Source organism: Pleurodeles waltl, chromosome 9 (genome assembly GCF_031143425.1).
Source record: "Pleurodeles waltl isolate 20211129_DDA chromosome 9, aPleWal1.hap1.20221129, whole genome shotgun sequence".
In the NCBI taxonomy this organism is placed as follows: domain Eukaryota; kingdom Metazoa; phylum Chordata; class Amphibia; order Caudata; family Salamandridae; genus Pleurodeles; species Pleurodeles waltl.
The window spans coordinates 455,860,947-455,879,150 of record NC_090448.1 but is presented as its reverse complement, the minus strand read 5'-3'; the positions used below and the strand labels follow the sequence as shown (position 1 = coordinate 455,879,150).

The following is an 18,204-nucleotide window of genomic DNA, read 5'->3' as shown; positions in this document are numbered from 1 at the left end:
TCCAGGGCCAATTTCCCAGACTTCGTGAGTGCGAGGATATCATTACACGTGTGCACTACATATAGGTCAATACCTAACTGTAGCTTCACAACAGTTCCTCCGAATATGGCCATGTAGGGTGCCTAAGATCATGGAATTGTCCCTCCATTCCAAATCTAGCATTAGGGGGCCAATCCCATGCATCCTGGGGGCTCCACAATGGACCCCAGTACTGTCAAACCAGCTCTCTGAGGCTTGCACTGCAGCTACAGCTGCTGCCACCTCACAGTCGTGGTTCTGCCCTCCTGGGGTCTGAGGAGCTCAGTCCCAGGAAGGCAGAACAAAGCATTTCCTTTGGGAGGAGGATGTTACACCCTGTCCCTTTGGAAATAGTTGTTACAGGCTTGGGAGGGGTAGCCTCCCAGAGCCTCTGGAAATGCTTTGAAGGGCACCAGACCTGACTGCTCCAGGAACGGCTATAACTGCAGCAAAGTGTCCAGAAAGGCTACTACAACTCTGCCACTTCTGCTCCGGACAGCAACTGCAACAGTTTCCACAGTGTGCATGCTCTGGGGACTCCCTGTCTTCACCCTGCACCAGAAGGACCGAAGAAATCTCCCGTGGAGTGACGGAGTCACTTCCCTGCTCCAGCAGGCACCTTGTAAGACATTGACCGGTTCTCTGGGACTCCTCTCCTGACGACGAGCATGCTCCTTTTGACACAGGTGGTGGACCCCTTCGACACAGACTGTCCTAAGGTCCAGCTGTCCAAATTTGGAGGAGGTAAGAGCTTGCCTTCCCCGTTTGCAACAGTACCCTTGTGCACCACGTCATCTTTACCTCCTGAGGCCTCTGTGCAATATTTGCAACACTCTTCTTGCACAGCCTGGCCCAGGTCCCCAGCTCAACTCATCTAGTTGTTCTCCGGCGGCGTGGGACCTTCTTTTGTAGTGCTGCAGCAACCGCAATTTGCACCTTCTTTGTCCACGTGTCCTGGGACCTCTGTTGGTGCTGCCTGGTCATCTGTGGGTTCCTTCCAGTTTCGAGAGCCCCCTCTACCTCCTCAGTCCGAGTTGAGGTCCCCAGGTCCCTCAAGGGTCCAGGCAGCGCCATTTTGACCCAAACTGTGGCATTGCTTGAATCAAGGCTTGTTGGACGAATCCAGCGCTGCATCTCGCCTGCATCCAACATCTCGACGTGGGACATCCTTTGCATTGTGCAGGAAGCCGCAGCCATCTTCTTTGATGCTCTTCTGCAGACTTCTTCCAACTAGGTTGGCAGGGGCTCCTGTCCTTCCTGGAATCTGTGACTTCTGTTCTTGGTCTCCTCTCTTCACAGGTCTTCAGGTCCAGGAATCCACCATTTGTTGCTTGCATTCTTTCTTGGTTCTTGCAATAACTCTAATCACGACTTGTAGTGTGTCCTAAGGAAACTTGCAGTATTTTACTCCTACTTTCCTGGGCTCTGGGGTGGGGTATTTTACTTAACTTTGGTGTTTTCTTACACTCCCAGCGATCCTCTATACACTACACTTGCTTAGGGGGGGATTTGTGATTCACATTCCACTTTCTTAGTATATGGTTTGTGTTGCATCTAGGCCTATTTCTTCCTATTGCATCCTATGGTATTTTGTATTGTTCGCACTATTCTGTGACTATTTACTTACCTGATTTTGGTCCCTAGTGTATATATTGTATTCATACTTATCTCCAGAAGGAGTATTGCCTCTAAGATATTTTTGGCCTTGTGTCACTAAAATAAAGTACCTTTATTTTTTATAACACTGAGTATTGTCTTTTATTGTGTATAAGTACTGTGTAACTACAGTGGTATTGCAGGAGCTTTGCATGTCTCCTAGTTTAGCCTAAGTTGCTTTGCTACAGCTACCTCTATCAGCCTAAGCTGCTAGAACACTACTACATTTCACTAATAATGGATAACTGGACCTGGTATAAGGTGTAAGTACCCACTGCAAACCAGGCCAGCCTCCTACATCCCCCACATCTTGTTTAGGCTCATGGAGAGGTCTCTCCCAGCCTTCTTCAACAAGTGCCAGTGGTCCACTTACAGGATGGCCAAACAGAAGCTCAAAGGGGGAAAACTCTACTCTCTTATGTGGCACGTCTCTGTAGGCGAAAAGCAAACATGGCAGGAGGACATCCCATCTCCTTTTGAGTTTTTCAGGGAGCCCCATGATCATGCCCTTCAATGTCTTGTTAAGTCTTTCAACAAGACCATTGGTTTGTGAATGATATGGTGTGGTGAACTTATAAGTCACCCCAAACTCATTCCACATGTGTTTCAGGTAAGCTGACATGAAGTTTGTACCTCTGTCAGAAACCACCTCCTTAGGGAAGCCCACTCAGTTAAAAATACCTATTAGGGCTTTAGCTACTGCAGGGGCAGTTGTCGAACTAAGGGGAATTGCTTTAGGGTATCTGGTAGCATGATCCACTACTACCAGTGTGTATTGGTTCCTTGAGGCTGTGGGAGGTTCCTGTGGACCCACGATCTCCACACCAACCCTTTAAAAGGGGACCCCCACCCTCTCTCAGAGGAAATCCTTTGTGCTGCCTTCCTGGGACTGGACTGCCCAGGCCCCAGGGGGGCAGAAACCTGTCTGAGGGTTGGCAGCAGCGGTAGCTGCAGAGAAAACCCCAGAGAGCTAGTTTGGCAGTACCCGGGCTCTATGCTGGAGCCCCAGGGATGCATGGAGTTGTCCCCCCAATACCAGAACGGTATTGGGGTGACAATTCCATGATCCTAGACATGTTACATGGCCATGTTCAGAGTTACCATTGTGAAGCTACACATATATATTGACCTATATGTGGTTCACACGTGTAATGGTGTCCCCGCACTCACAAAGTCCGGGAAATTGCCCTGAACAATGTGGGGGCACTTTGGCTAGTGCCAGGGTGCCCTCACACTTAGTAACTTCGCACCCAACCTTCACTAAGTGAGGGTTAGACATATAGGTGACTTATAAGTTACTTAGGTTCCGTGTAAAATGGCTGTAAAATAACATGGACGTTATTTCACTCAGGCTGCAGTGGCAGTCCTGTGTAAGAATTGTCTGAGCTCCCTATGGGTGGCAAAAGAATTGCTGCAGCCCATAGGGATCTCCTGGAACCCCAATAATCTGGGTACCTAGGTTCCATATACCAGGGAATTATAAGGGTGTTCCAGTTTGCCAATCAAAATTGGTAAAATTAGTCACTAGCCTGCAGTGACATTTTTAAAAGCAGAGAGAGCATAAACACTGAGGTTCTGGTTAGCAGAGCCTCAGTGATACTGTTAGGCACCACACAGTGAACAGATACAGGGCACAACTTATGAGCACTCTGGTCCTGGCTAGCAGGATCCCAGTGACACAGGCAAAAACAAACATACATATAAGTAAAAAATTGGGGTAACATGCCAGGCAAGATGGTACTTCCCTACAATACTATATCAAAATGAGATATAGAGTGCACAGAGACCAGGGGTTCCCCAAGAGGCTTAATACAGGCAATAATAGATAATACTAATGCTTTATTTGTGGTAGTGTGGTCGAGCAGTTAGGCTTATCAGAGGGTAGTGTTAAGCATTTGTTGTACACACACAGACAATAAGAGAAACACACACTCAATGACTTAACTCCAGACCAATAGGATTTTTCTGTAGAAAAATATTCTTTCTTAATTTATTTCTAGAACCACTAGATTCATTTAGCAGGTAAGTACATTAAATGAAAGGTACTTTGCATAGGTGTAATCCGTACTTTGAATGGAATCAACAATGCACGCAGTTTTTCTTAAAATGGCAAAAAGCTATTTTAAAAGTGGACACTGCAATTTTCAACAGTTCCTAGGGGAAGAAAGTACAGCTCAGTTTTTGAGGTAAGTAATTGACTTACAGGTTCAGTCTTCGGGGCATAGGTAGCCCACTGTTGGGGGGGTCAAGATAACCCCAAAGAAACACCCCGCACCAGCAACACAAGGCCGGTTAGGTGCAGAGGTCAAATAGGTGCCAAAATAACATGTGCGCCTATGGAGACAGGGCGTACTCCGGTTCAGGTCTGCTTGCAGGTAAGTACCCGCGTTGACCAGGAGGGCAGACCAGGGGGGTTTAGAGGAACACTGGGGGGGGCCCCATGTAGGCAAGAAACATGCACCCTCAGTGGCACGGGGGCGGCAGGGTGCAAACAGGGCGTCTGGTTCTTAATGGAACTTAATGGACGGACTTGGATGTCACTTAGGCGCTGCAGGGAAGGCACAGGGGGGCATCTTGGGCAAGCCACCGACTGGACAGGAAGGAGGGCCGCCTGCTGGTCACTGCTGCATCGGTGGTCGGTTTCTCTCAAGTCTGGGGGTTGTGGGTGAAGTGCTTCTTCAGGCGTCAGACATCTTTGTCCTGGGCAGGGGTAGAGAGGTCAGCCTAGGGTGGACACTTGGTCAGAATCGATCGCCTGGGGGTCCTCTCTGGCTGGTTGGTTCCTCTGGACACAGGCCAGGGGCGTCTGGTGCAGAGTAGTTTTGGTGTCCCGCTTCTGGAGTGAGGTGGGAGTCCCTTTAAAGATGGTTGCTTTTTCTTCTTGTTGGACAGGTCTGCTGTCCACAGGAGTTTCTTGGTCCTCATGATGCAGGCAGTCACCTGGAGGATTTTCAGGGGTCGCTGGTCCTGTAGAACGCGTTTCTTCTTCTTTTGCAGCTTTTTGAAGCAGGAGACAGGCGGGTACGGCTGGGGCCGAGTCAGTTGTTGTCTCCTTATCTTCTCTGTGGGGTTTCCAGCTCAGCAGTCCTTCTTTTTTTCAGGTAGTCCGGAATCGAAATCTCTTGGTTCAGGGAGCCCTTAAATACAAGATTTAGGGGCGTTTTTAGGGTTAGAGGGCAGTAGCCAATGGCTACACCCTCCTTATGTCCACTCCCTTTGGGGGTGGGGGGGGCACATCGCTATCCTTGTTGGTCCTAATCCTCCAATGCAAGATGGAGGATTTCTCAAGGAGGGGGTCACATAATCTCTAGACACCTTAGGGGTGGTCCTGGCTGAGGAGGTGACTCCTCCTTGTTTTTCCTAATTATCCCTCTAGACTTGCCGCCAAAAGTGTGAGCTTGTCCGGGGGTGGGCATCTCCACTAGCTGGAGTGCCCTGGGGCAATGTAACCACGGCTGATCCTTTGAGGCTTACTGCCAGGTGTTACAGTTCCTGCAGGGGTAGGTGTGAAGCACCTACACCCAGGACAGACTTTGTTTCTTACCACAGAGTGCACAAAGGCACTCATCCCATGTGATCAGAGACTCGTCTGGAAGTGGCAGGCTGGCACAGACAGGTCAGCCTTACACTAGCAGTTAGGCTAGCACACAGGGGGCATCTCTAAGATGACCCCTGTGTGCGTTTTTCAGTAAATCCCACACTGGCATCAGTGTGGGTATATTGTGCTGAAAAGTTTGATACCAAACTTCTCAGTGTTCAGTGTAGCCATTATGGTGCTGTGGAGTTCGTAATGACAAACTCCCAGACCATATACTTAGTATGGCTACCCTGCACTTACAATATCTAAGAAGGGACATAGACACTGTAGGGGCATATTGCTCATGCAGCTATGCCTTCACCTGTGTTATAGTGCACCCTTCCTTAGAGCTGTAAGGCCTGCTAGAGGGGTGACTTACCTGTGCCACAGGCAGTGGTTTAGGGACAGGGCACCCTGAGGGGAGTGCCATGTCGACTTTGTCTTTTCTCCCCACCAGCACACACAAGCTGGCAGGCAGTGTGCATGCACTGAGTGTGGGGTACCCTAGGGTGGCATAATACATGCTGCAGCCCTTAGGGACCTTCACTGGTCAGAGGGCCCTGGGTACCAATGGTACCTTTTACAAGGGACTTAACTGTGGACCAGGGCTGTGGCAACTGGGTAAACAAAGATACAGTTTTAGGGAAAGAACACTGGTGATGGGGCCTAGTTAGCAGAGTCCCAGCACACTTTCAATCAAAGTTGGCATCAACACTAGGCAAAAAGTTGGGGTAACCATGCCAACAGTGGCATTTTCCTACACTTAGTAAGAATGCTGTTCTTTATATACAGGGGTTTATGGCGTACCACTGTGTTTTAGCCTCGCAAGCTACTCTGGGTTCTTTAGGTTATGGCATCTAACACTGGTATCCATATGCTGCAACATAATTGGTACCTCATTTGAGGTGCTACCTATAGCTTACCAAGAACTCTAAGCTCTGAGGCACCCAATATCGGTCTTATTCTGGTCTCACTCCAATACTAAACACAGCTCCACATATCAAGCATCTACTTACAAGATCATTGAACCAGTTACTAAATTATATGCCAATAATGTGCTCCACGTTAACAAATACGACTGCCTGTGGAGTACTCATCTATAAAACTCAACTCTTGCTACCATGTGCCTAGACCTGATCAGTTCTATATATTGCGTTATACACCACTAGTTGTTGACCATTATGGTCTCTAGTTGCTGAACATTATACTGTTTCCAGATTTTGTACAACTACTATGTTCCTTTTGTTTGCAGACCTACTACTTCAGTACCTGTTTCATTGTTCTGTGATGCTGTAGTGGTGGGTTGCATCCCACTGTCGACACCCTCACATTCAATGGTTAGGGTGAGGGTTGTGTGGGGGGGGGGTGCAGGGAATTGCTCCTTTTCTATCTTTATTTATATTTTGTTATGTTTTATGGTTCTTTTAAAAAAAAAACATTTTATAAGGCATAAGTTAATTCCTGTGCCTTGACATTCCAGCATTGCTCTTATTCACTACCATTTCCGTGGCGGCAAACTCTACTGCCCCACTTTCCTAGAGTGGCTTCTTGGACTCAAATTACCCTAATATGCTTAATAATATATATATAGTCTGTTAAGACCTTCAACACTATCATACTCCCTGCCTATAACAATCATTCACCCAGTAGATACTACTTTCAACCTTTACATATACAACTCATAACCATGTTCACACATAAACAGCATGTCTAATAATCCTTTCGATGTTAACCTAAACTAATTTCCCTAAATTTTAAGAGTCTTAACCCAGTTAAATGCAAGAAAATCAAGAACTACCTTAATGAGCTTAAAGCTGATGTAATTCTATTACAAGAAACAAAAATTACCTTCAGGGACATGGCATTGTTCTGAAAATCCCAGTTAGCAATGTTTTGTGCTCCCTTGCCAGCAAAAAAAAAGTAGTGTGTAGGAAAGTGCCCCTTTAGTCATGGTCAACCCCCCAATTCCTTTTTGCCTGATATCTGATGCTAATTTGACAGTGTGTGTGCTGGGATCCTGCTAACCAGGCCCCATTACCTGTGTTTTCCCTAAACTGTACCATTACTGAAGGAGGCTGCCCCCCTATGTAGTGTGCAAAACTAGGCACACTGCAGAGGGAAAGGGCAACCACACATTGGTTTCCAGAGGAAAAAAACAGATCACCTAATGCTCCAATTTTCGAGGTAGCTGGTTGAACAAATAGGCCAGTCTAGGAGGAGTACTAAGCATTTGTTGTACTCACAGTATCAATCACGCATCACACACACTGCAGGAATTACTCGAGACCAATTTTGTAAAAATACTTCAGATTTTTATGTAAGTTTGAGATCAAGATGGTCAAGGTACTTTAAGTACTTTGAGATAGGATTTTTTAAAGTTTTAATAAAGTTAGTCTTTCTGTGCGTTATTACGCTCCACAGGAATCAATAGGCAGTCATTTTTAAAAATGCATTTAAAATCGTACAGTTGGGTTACCACTCTCTTCTTTTGCAGTATGGTTGAAGCCGTCAGCGTGTACCCTGTGGCAGATGGAGAGCCTCGAGCTGCTTACTGTTCAGGTAGGAGTGGGGCATGAAAGTCTCTTGGCTCAGGCACAGGGCGGGGCCACCTGGAAAAGGCGATAGTTTGCGAATTTAAAGGTGGTGCCTCGGGGTCCCCTTGGGCTGGCGAAGTGGAGCACAGCTGGTTCCTCGTTGTAGGGCACAGGGCGGTCGGATGCAGGGCAAGTTGGTGATCCAGGAGCTATGTGCAATGGAGCCCTTTGGAGCTGGAGGTAAGTCTCTTTGGAGGGTGGCTCACAGGACAATGGTGGCACTCTGGCAGGAGGTTTGGGGTGTTCCTGAAGTCCCTCAACTGAGGCTTCCTCCTGGTCCAGTTGCAGCTCCGGGAGATGTGGTTTTCTTGGAGTCTGATGCGCACTGGCCAGTACCTGAGGTATTGGCACGACTCGGCCATTCAAGGGCGTAGTGCCACCAAGTTGGTACACTTGTAGGTTTCATCCGGGCTGTTGTCAGTGTGTTGGGTCCAGCTGCAACTTCTGGTTGCGGAGGTATTGACCGGTCAGTGAAGTGACCTTCACTGGCTTATTGGTACTTGCTTTGTGGTTGAGTAGTGCCTCCACTCAGAAGGGAGATCTGGGGCATTTTGTGAAGCCTGGAGGTCCCCTGGGTTTCTTGGAGTCAGTCCAGTGTCCAGCTTCTCTGCAGTAGTGATTTTCAGGTCCTTGGTGCAGCAGGCAGGGTTTGGCACCTTTTCTCTATAAGCAGGTCCACAGTTCTCTTCCTTTGGATCTTCTTTGGTGCTGGTCTTTGTCCTTTCAAATCTGATTTCTTGGTCTAGGGGTGCCCACTAAATACTGAATTTAGTGGGTGTTTGTAGGGGGGAACCTGGTAGTATCCAGTAGGTCACTTACCTTTGGGTGGCTACACCCACTATAGTAACCACTTCCTGTGGAAAGGGTCACGTCTCTAAACCCCATTGGCTATTGTCCTCCATTCCAAGAGGGGGAAACTGAATTTGAAGGTCCACCTCGCAGGCAACACCTTAGGGGTGGTGCATGCCAGGTGAGGCACCCCTTCCTACAATTTTTTAGGTTTCCTGCCTTTGCTCCCACCAAAAGTGGGGATATTCAGAGGGAGATGCCAGCTTCTGCTAGCAGCAGGCTTGGGGGTTGAGTTTCAAAGGTGGTAAGCCCTTTAAAGCTCACCGCCAGGACAGTGCACCTTCCTGAGTGTAAGAGGCTGGCCTGGCTTATAGTGGGTACCTGATGGTATTTACACCTTGTGCCAGGTCCAGTTATCCCTTATTAGTAGATTAGTAGTGTTCTAGCAGCTTAGGCTGATAGAGGTAGCTATAGCAGAGCAGCTTAGGCTGAACTAGGAGACATGCAAAGCTCCTGCTGTACCACTTATATCATATAGCACTATATCATAAGAATCACAATACTCAGTGTTAATAAAAATATGGGTACTTTATTTTAGTGACAATGTGCCAAAAATATCTCAGCGGATATACTCCCTTAGGAGGTAAGTAAAATACACAAAATATACACACAAACCAAAATCAGGTAAGTAAACAGTTAGAAAAGTAGTGCAAACACTGTAGAATACAATAGGATGCAATAGGCCTAGGGACAACTCAAACCATATACTCTAAAAGTGGAATGCGAATCACGAATGGACCCCAGGCCTAGTGTAGTGTGTAGAGGGTAACTGGGAGTGTAGGAAAACACTAAGGGTGTTCAAGATACCCCACCCCAAGACCCTGAAAAGTAGGAGTAAAGTGACGCTACTTTCCCAGAACCACAGTAAAGTTGTGATAGGAGATTCTGCAAAGACAACAACTGACTGCAATGCACTGAAGATGGAGTCCTGGACCTGAGGACCTGTAAAGAAAGGGAACCAAGTCCAAGAGTCACGCAAGTGTCCAGGAGGGGCAGGCGCCCACTAAACCCCGGATGTAGGTGCAAAATGGCTGCCTCCGGGTGGAAGAAGCTGAAGATTCTGCAACAACGGAAGATGCCAGGAACTTCTCCTTTCCACAGAAGATGTCCCACAGCGTGCTGGAGGATGCAGAGTTGTTTCCTTGCAGAAAGAACGCAAACAAGCCTTGCTGGCTGCAAAGGTTGCGGTTAAAGAAAATGGGTGCTGCCCGGCCCAGGAGGTCGCCTCTCGAAGGAGGAGACAGAGGGCGCGCTCAGCAACACAGAGAGCCCACGCAGAAGCAGGCAGCACCCGCAGAAGCACTTGAACACCGGTTCAAGAAAACTGAACACGGCGGTCGTCTCAACACTACAAAGGAAGGTCCCACGAAGCCGTTGGTCAACTCAGCGAGTTGAGCAATACAGGACGGAGTGCTGGGGACCTGAGCTGTGCTTTGCACGAAGGATTCTTTGCAAAAGTGCATAGAAGCCCTAGCAGCTGCAGTTCACGCAGTCCACAGGATTACTGTGCGGGGGGAGGAGGCAAGGACTTACCTCCACCAAATTTGGACGGATGGACCACTAGACTGTCGGGGTTACTTGGATCCAGCTCCTGTGTTCCAGGGACCGCGCTCGTCACGATGAGAGGGGACCCAGAGGACCGGTGATGCAGAAGTTTGGTGCCTGCGTTAGCAGGGGGAAGATTCCATCGACCCACGGGAGATTTCTTCTTGGCTTCCAGTGCAGGGTGAAGGCAGGCAGCTCCTAGAGCATGCACCACCAGGAAACAGTCATGAAAGCCGGCAGGATTAGGCGCTACAATGTCGCTGGTAGTCATCTTGCTACTTTGTTGCGGTTTTGCAGGCGTCCTGGAGCAGTCAGCGGTCGATCCTTGGCAGAAGTCGAAGAGGGAGATGCAGAGGAACTCTGGTGAGCTCTTGCCTTCATTATCTGAAGAGAAACCCACAGGTGAGACCCTAAATAGCCCTCCGAGGAGGATTGGCCACCTTACCAGGTAAGCACCTATCAGGAGGGGTCTCTGACGTCACCTGCTGGCACTGGCCACTCAGAGGCCTCCCTTGTGCCCTCACACCTCTGCATTCAAGATTTCAGAGGTCTGGGACACACTGGAGGAGCTCTGGGCACCACCCCTGGGGTGGTGATGGACAGGAGAGTGGTCACTCCCCTTTCCTTTGTCCAGTTTCACGCCAGAGCAACGGCTGGGGGATCCCTGAACCGGTGTAGGCTTGTTTATGCAAGGAGGGCACCATGTGTGCCCTTCAAAGCATTCCCAGAGGCCAGGAGAGGCTACTCCTCTCAGGCCCTTAACACCCATTTCCAAAGGGAGAGGGTGTAACACCCTCTCACAGAGGAAATCATTTGTTCTGCCTTCCTGGGACTGGACTGCCCAGGCCCCAGGGGGGCAGAAACCTGTCTGAGAGTTGGCAGCAGCGGTAGCTGCAGAGAAAACCCCAGAGAGCTAGTTTGGCAGTACCCGGGCTCTATGCTGGAGCCCCAGGGATGCATGGAGTTGTCCCCCCAATACCAGAACGGTATTGGGGTGACAATTCCATGATCCTAGACATGTTACATGGCTATATTAGGAGTTACCATTGTGAAGCTACATATAGGTATTGACCTATATGTAGCGCACACATGTAATGGTGTCCCCGCACTCACAAAGTCTGGGGAAATTGACCTGAACAATTCGGGGGCACCTTGGCTAGTGCTAGGGTGCCCCCACGCTTAGTAACTGTGCTCCTAACCTTCACTAAGTGAGGGTTAGACATATAGGTGACTTATAAGTTACTTAAGTGCAGTGTGAAATGGCTATGAAATAACGTGGATGTTATTTCACTCAGGCTGCAGTGGTAGTCCTGTGTAAGAATGGTCTGAGCTCCCTATGGGTGGCAAAAGAAATGCTGCAGCCCATAGGGATCTCCTGGAACACCAATGCCCTGGGTACCTAGGTACCATATACTAGGGAATTATAAGGGTGTTCCAGTGTGCCAATCAGAATTGGCCAAAATGGTCACTAGCCTGCAGTGACAATTTTAAAAGCAGAAAGAGCATAAGCACTGAGGTTCTGGTTAGCAGAGCCTCAGTGACACAGTTAGGCACCACACAGGGAACGCATTCAGGCCACAAACAATGAGCACTGGGGTCCTGGCTAGCAGGGTCCCAGTGAGACATAAAAAACTCACTGACAAATAGGGTTTTCCCTATGAGCACTGGGGGTCCTGGTTAGCAGGGTCCCAGTGAGACAGTAAAAACACCCTGACATATACTCAGAAACAGGCCAAAAATGGGGGTAACAAGTCTAGAAAGAGGCTACCTTCCTACAGGGGTTCATGAGGTTGGCACACACTGTGCTGCAGCCCTTAGAGACCCTCTCCTCTACCCCGGCCCTATGTACCAGGGGTACCACTTACTAGAGACTTAATTGGGTGGAGGACTGTGCCAATTGTGCACCATGTTACCTGTTTTTGGGGAAAAGAGCACTGCCACTGAGAGCCTGTTTAGCAGGGACCCAGTGCACCTCAGTCGAGAAACCTCAGTACCGTGGGCAAAAAGTGGGAGGTTGACTGTAGCAAGCTTTCCCAGTGTGTAGTGGACAACTATGGTGTTACACCTTATACTGGGTCCAGGCAACCCTGATTAGATACTGTTACAGTGTCTAGACAGCCAGGGCTCTCTAGGGTAGCTGTGGCGAGCAGCAAAGACTTACCTAGAAGGCATGTGAAGCACTTGCAATACCACAGTAGTCACACAGTAACTTATCACACATGAAAGGAACCGCCCAGTGTTGCAAAAATAAAGGTACTTCATTGTAAGCACACCAAACTAGACTACCATTGGTATACCTCCCTCTGGAGGTATGAGCACACAAAATATACACTACTAAGTACTCAGGAAAAGCATAAATTAGCATGGGCCCTGTGATTGGGGGGGGGGGCAAACCATATACTAAAAAAGTGGAATGCGAAAGGGTGTGTCCCACCGGAGTGTATAGAATTGTTAGCCAAGGGCTGGGGAAAAGTGGGATCCCAAAAGGTAAGTACCTAGAAGCTCCCCAGCGGCCAGGTGCAGAGAGGTAAGTTACTCGGTCTTCCCATAGGCTAACATGGGGATGTCATGGTTGGAGAAATGTAGAAACAGGAGCAGGTCGGTGAAACCCAAGGGCAGATTCCGGACCAGGAGGACCTGCAAAAGAAGGGGACAGAGTCCGGTCCACGCAGGAGTGTCCAGGTGGGGCAGGAGACAGTGCCCACCTTTCTATAGCTGATAATCCGGGTCTTCGGTGATGGATGAAGTTCAGCTGCGGGTTCCTGGAGCTGCAAAGGTGTCCCTGAAGACGCCTAGGAGCTTCCCCTCGACCGTCGCCAGATTGCAGACGGGTCAGTGGTCAGGAGGACCACCAACAGGCAAATGCAAAAGGAACTGTTGGAGGTTTTGCAGAGCTGTGGAGGACCAGCAAGATCCTTGGGACTCAACCTTTGGAGGGGAGTCCGGGCTGACTCTCAGGATGCAGGAGAGCCAGAAGAAGCAGTCCGAGCCCCCTCAAGCAACCCACTGGCAGCAGGCACAGTAAGTTGCAGTGAGGCCCACTCAGCACATCTGAAGAGGAGTCCAACGTTGCAGAGGAGACTGTCCTTGCTGAAGTAGAGCGCTGGGGGCCGGGGTTGCTTGGAGCCTGAAGATCCCTTGGAGCAGGAATCAACAAGCCTTGGTTGTTGCAACAGTTGCAGTGCACAGGGGTTCTGTCCCAGTGGCAGAGACAAGGGCTCACCGTCTCCCATGCTGGAAAGAAGGCAGAGAGGACCTAGATGATCCTCAGAACCACCACCTGTAATAGAGGATCTTCGCAGATTCGACAGACAGAAGAGCCCAACGTTGTTGCCTGCAAATGAAGGATTGTGACTCTTTCACTCCAAGGGAGATTCCTTCTTTCTTCTTGGTGCAGTCAAAATCTTGCCAACCCCAGAGGATGCACAGCCTTGAAGATGTTGCAGAATGCAGATAGGAGCCTGGAAATAATGTTGCAAAGAGAAGTCTTCTGAGGCGGTGCAGTCTTGTCCGAGTTCCTTGGTAGCCCAGCAGTGGTTCCAGGGGCCAGAAGCAGAAGATGTCTTGCAGAGGGTTCCTTATAGTATCCTGCATGACATATCTGGGGACCCACCCACAAGGGAGTGCCTAAACAGCCCAAAAAGGGGGTTTGGTCACTCTCTGTGCTGACCACCTATCAGGGGGGTTTTCTGACGACAGCTTCCTGGCCTACCCAGTCTGATGGTCCCAGCGACCTCTGCATATCTTGGTTTTAAGTTGGCAGAATCAAGTGGCCACTTGGAGGAGCTGTGGCCACCACCCTATGGGTGGAGATGGGCAGGTGAGTGGTAACTCCCCTTGCCTTTGTATGTTTCACGCTAGAGCAGGGACCAATAGTCCCTGGACTGGTGCAAACTGGATTATGCAAGGAGGGCACTAAATGTGCCCTTCAAAGCAGTTCGGTGGCACGGGGAGGCTACCCCTCCCCAGCCCAGTAATACCTATTTCTAAAGATAAAGAGGTTGCACCCCTCTCCTACAAGAAATCCTTTGTTCTGCTGTCCCCTGCTCGAGCTGGTCAAGCAGCTGGAGGGCAGGATTGTGGCTGGTGGGGGGGCTGCAGCAGCGCTGTCTTCCAGCAGACCCTGAAAGACTGGTAGGAGCATAACTGGGGGATCTTCTAAGGAACCCCCAGGGTGCATGGAATCATGCCACCAATACTGGAATCAGTATTGGGGTATGATTCCGACATGTTTGATACCAAACATGCCCAGGTTCAGAGTTACGATTATGTAACCCTTGAGGCAGCAAAAAATGATTTATGGAAATTCTTAATCAATTGTATATCCTGTGAGAAGTCATCAGATTAGCCCCCTTTTCCATAATTTGTTAGCTAATGTGTCACTACAGAAAAGGCCTCCGATATATAAATCAGTCTCAACCCTGTTCCATGGCAGCAGTCCAGCTTAATTTTTATGCCGCTCATTTGAGCAAGAACACAAATAATCCCAGAAACTTTGCACACATAATGAGTGCCATCAGGAAAGTGATGCTTGAGTTCTTGTGCATAGCAATTTTGAGGCCCTCGTCTGGTGCTCAAGGAGTCAAGCTTCACTAGGTGATCACCATATTGAGAGCAAAATGCTGGTTGAAGTAATTGCATCTACCAGTTTCACTGCCTAAATGTAGGAAGAGTCCATGGAGCAGTAAAACTGGCAGATACGTAATGAGTTCCTTTTTGACTTCTGTGAGTAACCTATTCATCTAAACATTGACTGAATTCAAAAGTTTATAGCTTAAGTATCAATGAACTGGTGAATAGTAATACCTTTTTAACAACACTACAAATTGCATGCACCTGGTAGTGAATGCTACTTAAATATGTATTATCAACAAACGTTTTACAATGTATCTCACCCAGGGTGTTTCTAAGTTTTTTTACCACTTAAAGGCTTGTGTGGTAATCTATATCCGACAGTCGCGGCTGCTGCCAGGAAGGGTTGGGTGTGCAGAGGGCACGGGGCAGATAAACAATAAATTATTTAGACTTCCCTAACCCTCTGCGATCCACTTCTCCTGCCAGCCGCATCGTCTCGTGTGCTTCCTTCCTCAACCAATCGCAATGCTTCTCTCATGCTGTTACACAGCATGAAAGAAGTGCTGCGATAGGCCTAAGCGGGTAGAAATGCAGCTCAGGGAGGGAGTGGGGCACTGCGGTTGGTCTCCATTTGACTGTAAAATACAGTCGGGTGGAGAGTTTCTAAGTGTGCATGTCAGTTTGGCAGGCCTCAGTGGGCCACTCCTCCACTTAATGTGGAGGAGGCGGGCCCCGTCTAGCCCAACGAGGTGGAAAAATAAAGGGATAATAAAATACTTTTGTTATCCCTTTATAAGGATTCCCTTTCCCTTTGGAAATAGGTGTTACAGGCTTGGGAGGGGTATGCTCCCCAAGCAACTGCAATTGCTTTGAAGGGCACATTTGGGGCCCTCCTTGCTTAATCCATTCTACACCTGTTCAGGAATCCCCAGTCCCTGCTCTGGCGTGAAATTGGACAAAGGAAAGGGGAGTAACCACTCCCCTGTCCATCAACACCCCAGGGGTGGTGCTCAGAGTTCCTCCAGAGGGTCCCTGTGTTTTTCTATCTTGGATTCTAAGTTAGCAGGGAACTCTGGGAGCAACTGAGTGGCCAGTGTCAGAGCCCTCCCCTGATAGATGTTTACCTGTCTAGCTGACCAATCTCTATTTAGGGTCTCTCCTTTGAGTGGTTCTTCAGATATGGATTGCAAGACTCCAGAAGGAATCCTCTGCATCCTCCACTTCAACTTCTCACCAAAGAAACTGCATTGGAACCCTCCAGGAACTCTACAAACTCCAACAAAGAAGCAAGACACCTTCTGCAACATTGTATCTTCAGGCAACTGCAACTGTTTCTTGTACATCCTCTGAGGACCGCCTGTCTTCAGCCTGCATCAGAAGAGCAAAGCAATCTCCCTTGGGGTGAAGGAATCACTCCCCTGCTTCTGCAGGCACCTACTGCAACGACGACCAGCTGCGTGGATCCCCTCTCCTGCTGAGCTGTGTGGATCCTGCATCATGGGTGGTGGACTGAAGTGGTCCCAACAGTTGTGACGTCCTACAGTCCAACTTTGGTGGAGGCAAGAGCTTGCCTCCCCACACAAGACAGTACCCCTGTGCACTGCATGTTTTACAGTTGCCAAGGTATGTTGGCATCCTTCCACAAAGTTCTTTGTGCATCTTGCAGCTCCGGCCCCCAGCACTCTATCTTGCGACACACAGCTTCCTGAGTTTCTGCAGTGGCGTGAGAGCCTTTGTCGTCGTGCTGCGTGGGCCTCTTTTGCACCTTCTTTGTCCCCGTACTGTGGGACTCCTGTGTGCGCTGCCTGGTCTTCTGTGGGCTCTCTGAGTTGCTGATAGCCCCCTCTGGCTCCCCCTCCTGGGTAGAGTCTACCTGGTCCTTGGCAGCACCATCTTTCGTTAATCGTGAGCTTTGCGTATGCCAAGGCTTGTTGGCAGACTTCGGCGACGCAAACCAGACTGCAATCTTCCATCCGGCGTGGGACATCACTTGCACCAACCAGGAACCCAACTCCGTCTTCTTGGGTGCAATACTGACTTTTCTTTTTCACCTGTGGTTCTTCTTTTGCACCTTCATCCGGGTTAGCAGGGGCTCCTGTTCTCCCTGCACTCTTCTGTGCTTCGTGGACTTGGTCCCCTTCTTCCACAGGTCTTCAGGTCCAGGAATCCACTGTTGGTGTCTTGCAGTCTCTTCTGGTTCTTGCATAATCTTCTTTCTAGTGTCTGTGAGTGTTCTGGGAGAGTTACTGTGTTTTACTCCTGCTTTCCTGGGCACTGGGGTGGGTTCTAGTACTTTCCTTTGTGGTTTTCTAGTACTCCTGGCAACTCTCTACACACAGTGCCTAGGTGTGAAACCGACATTCGCATTCCACTTTCTTAGTATATGGTTTGTGTTCCCCCAGGCCCATTTCTAACTATTGTGATTTTCACTAATTGCACTGTTTATTAACTGTTTTTACACCTTTCTTTGCATACTAGTGTATATAATTTGTGTATTAGTTACATCCTAAGGGAGAATAGTCTCTATGGTATTTTTGGCATTTGTGTCAGCAAAATACAGTACCTTTATTTTTGTAACGGTGAGCATTTTCTTTCATGTGTGTGAGTACTGTATGACTACAGTGGTATTGCATGAGCTTTGCATGTCTCCTAGATAAGCCTTGGCTGCTCAACTACAGCTACCTCCAGAGCGCCTGGCTTCTAGACACTGCCTACATTTCACTAATAAGGGATACCTGGACCTGGTATGTACCTTAGGGACCCACTACAAACCAAGCAAGCCTCCTACAGATACTAGTGTAGATGATTATGTAATAATATAGATATTGTGACGTAGATTTTAGGCCGATCATTTGTCCCAAGAAACCTCTCTTCTCATGTCTCTGAACAAATCCTGGCTAAATAGGCAAAATTCCTAGTACATATGACTTTGTGAAAGTACACATTCAGCACAGAAAATAAAGCTACTCCTAAATTTGCATTTTTAGCATGTAAAGGATAGCTAATTGTGTGATGACTTCAGAGGTAGTCCCCTTCTTCATTATTTTTGTTACAACAATATAATCTGTGTTCTTAGTTAATCACATAGAGGGTCTTAGGCTGTGGCTATCTGTGGAGACTGAAAACCCATTTATGTAAAATATTGTTTGGTGTGTATCTTTTTCTTTTTTGAATTTTAATTATCGTGATTGTGGATGTATAATTGATAAAAAAGTTTTAAATGATTGGATATTTTAGGGATTTGACTTCAGAAACATGAGTAAGGTGACACTAGATGATGTGTAGCCAAATGTGGTTGTGGTTGAATTACTTTATATATTGCATTTGAAACATCTCTGCAAACATTAAGAATTGTAGTGGTTTGGTTGCATGATCATTGAACATCTTTTA

The 18,204-nt window shown here is 48.3% G+C and overlaps 1 protein-coding gene across 1 annotated transcript in view; it reads left to right on the top strand.

Moving 5' to 3' along the window:
• Window positions 1–18,204, top strand: part of TDRD9 (tudor domain containing 9) — a 2,107,755-nt gene that overhangs the window by 2,073,519 nt on the left and 16,032 nt on the right. The window lies entirely within an intron of this gene.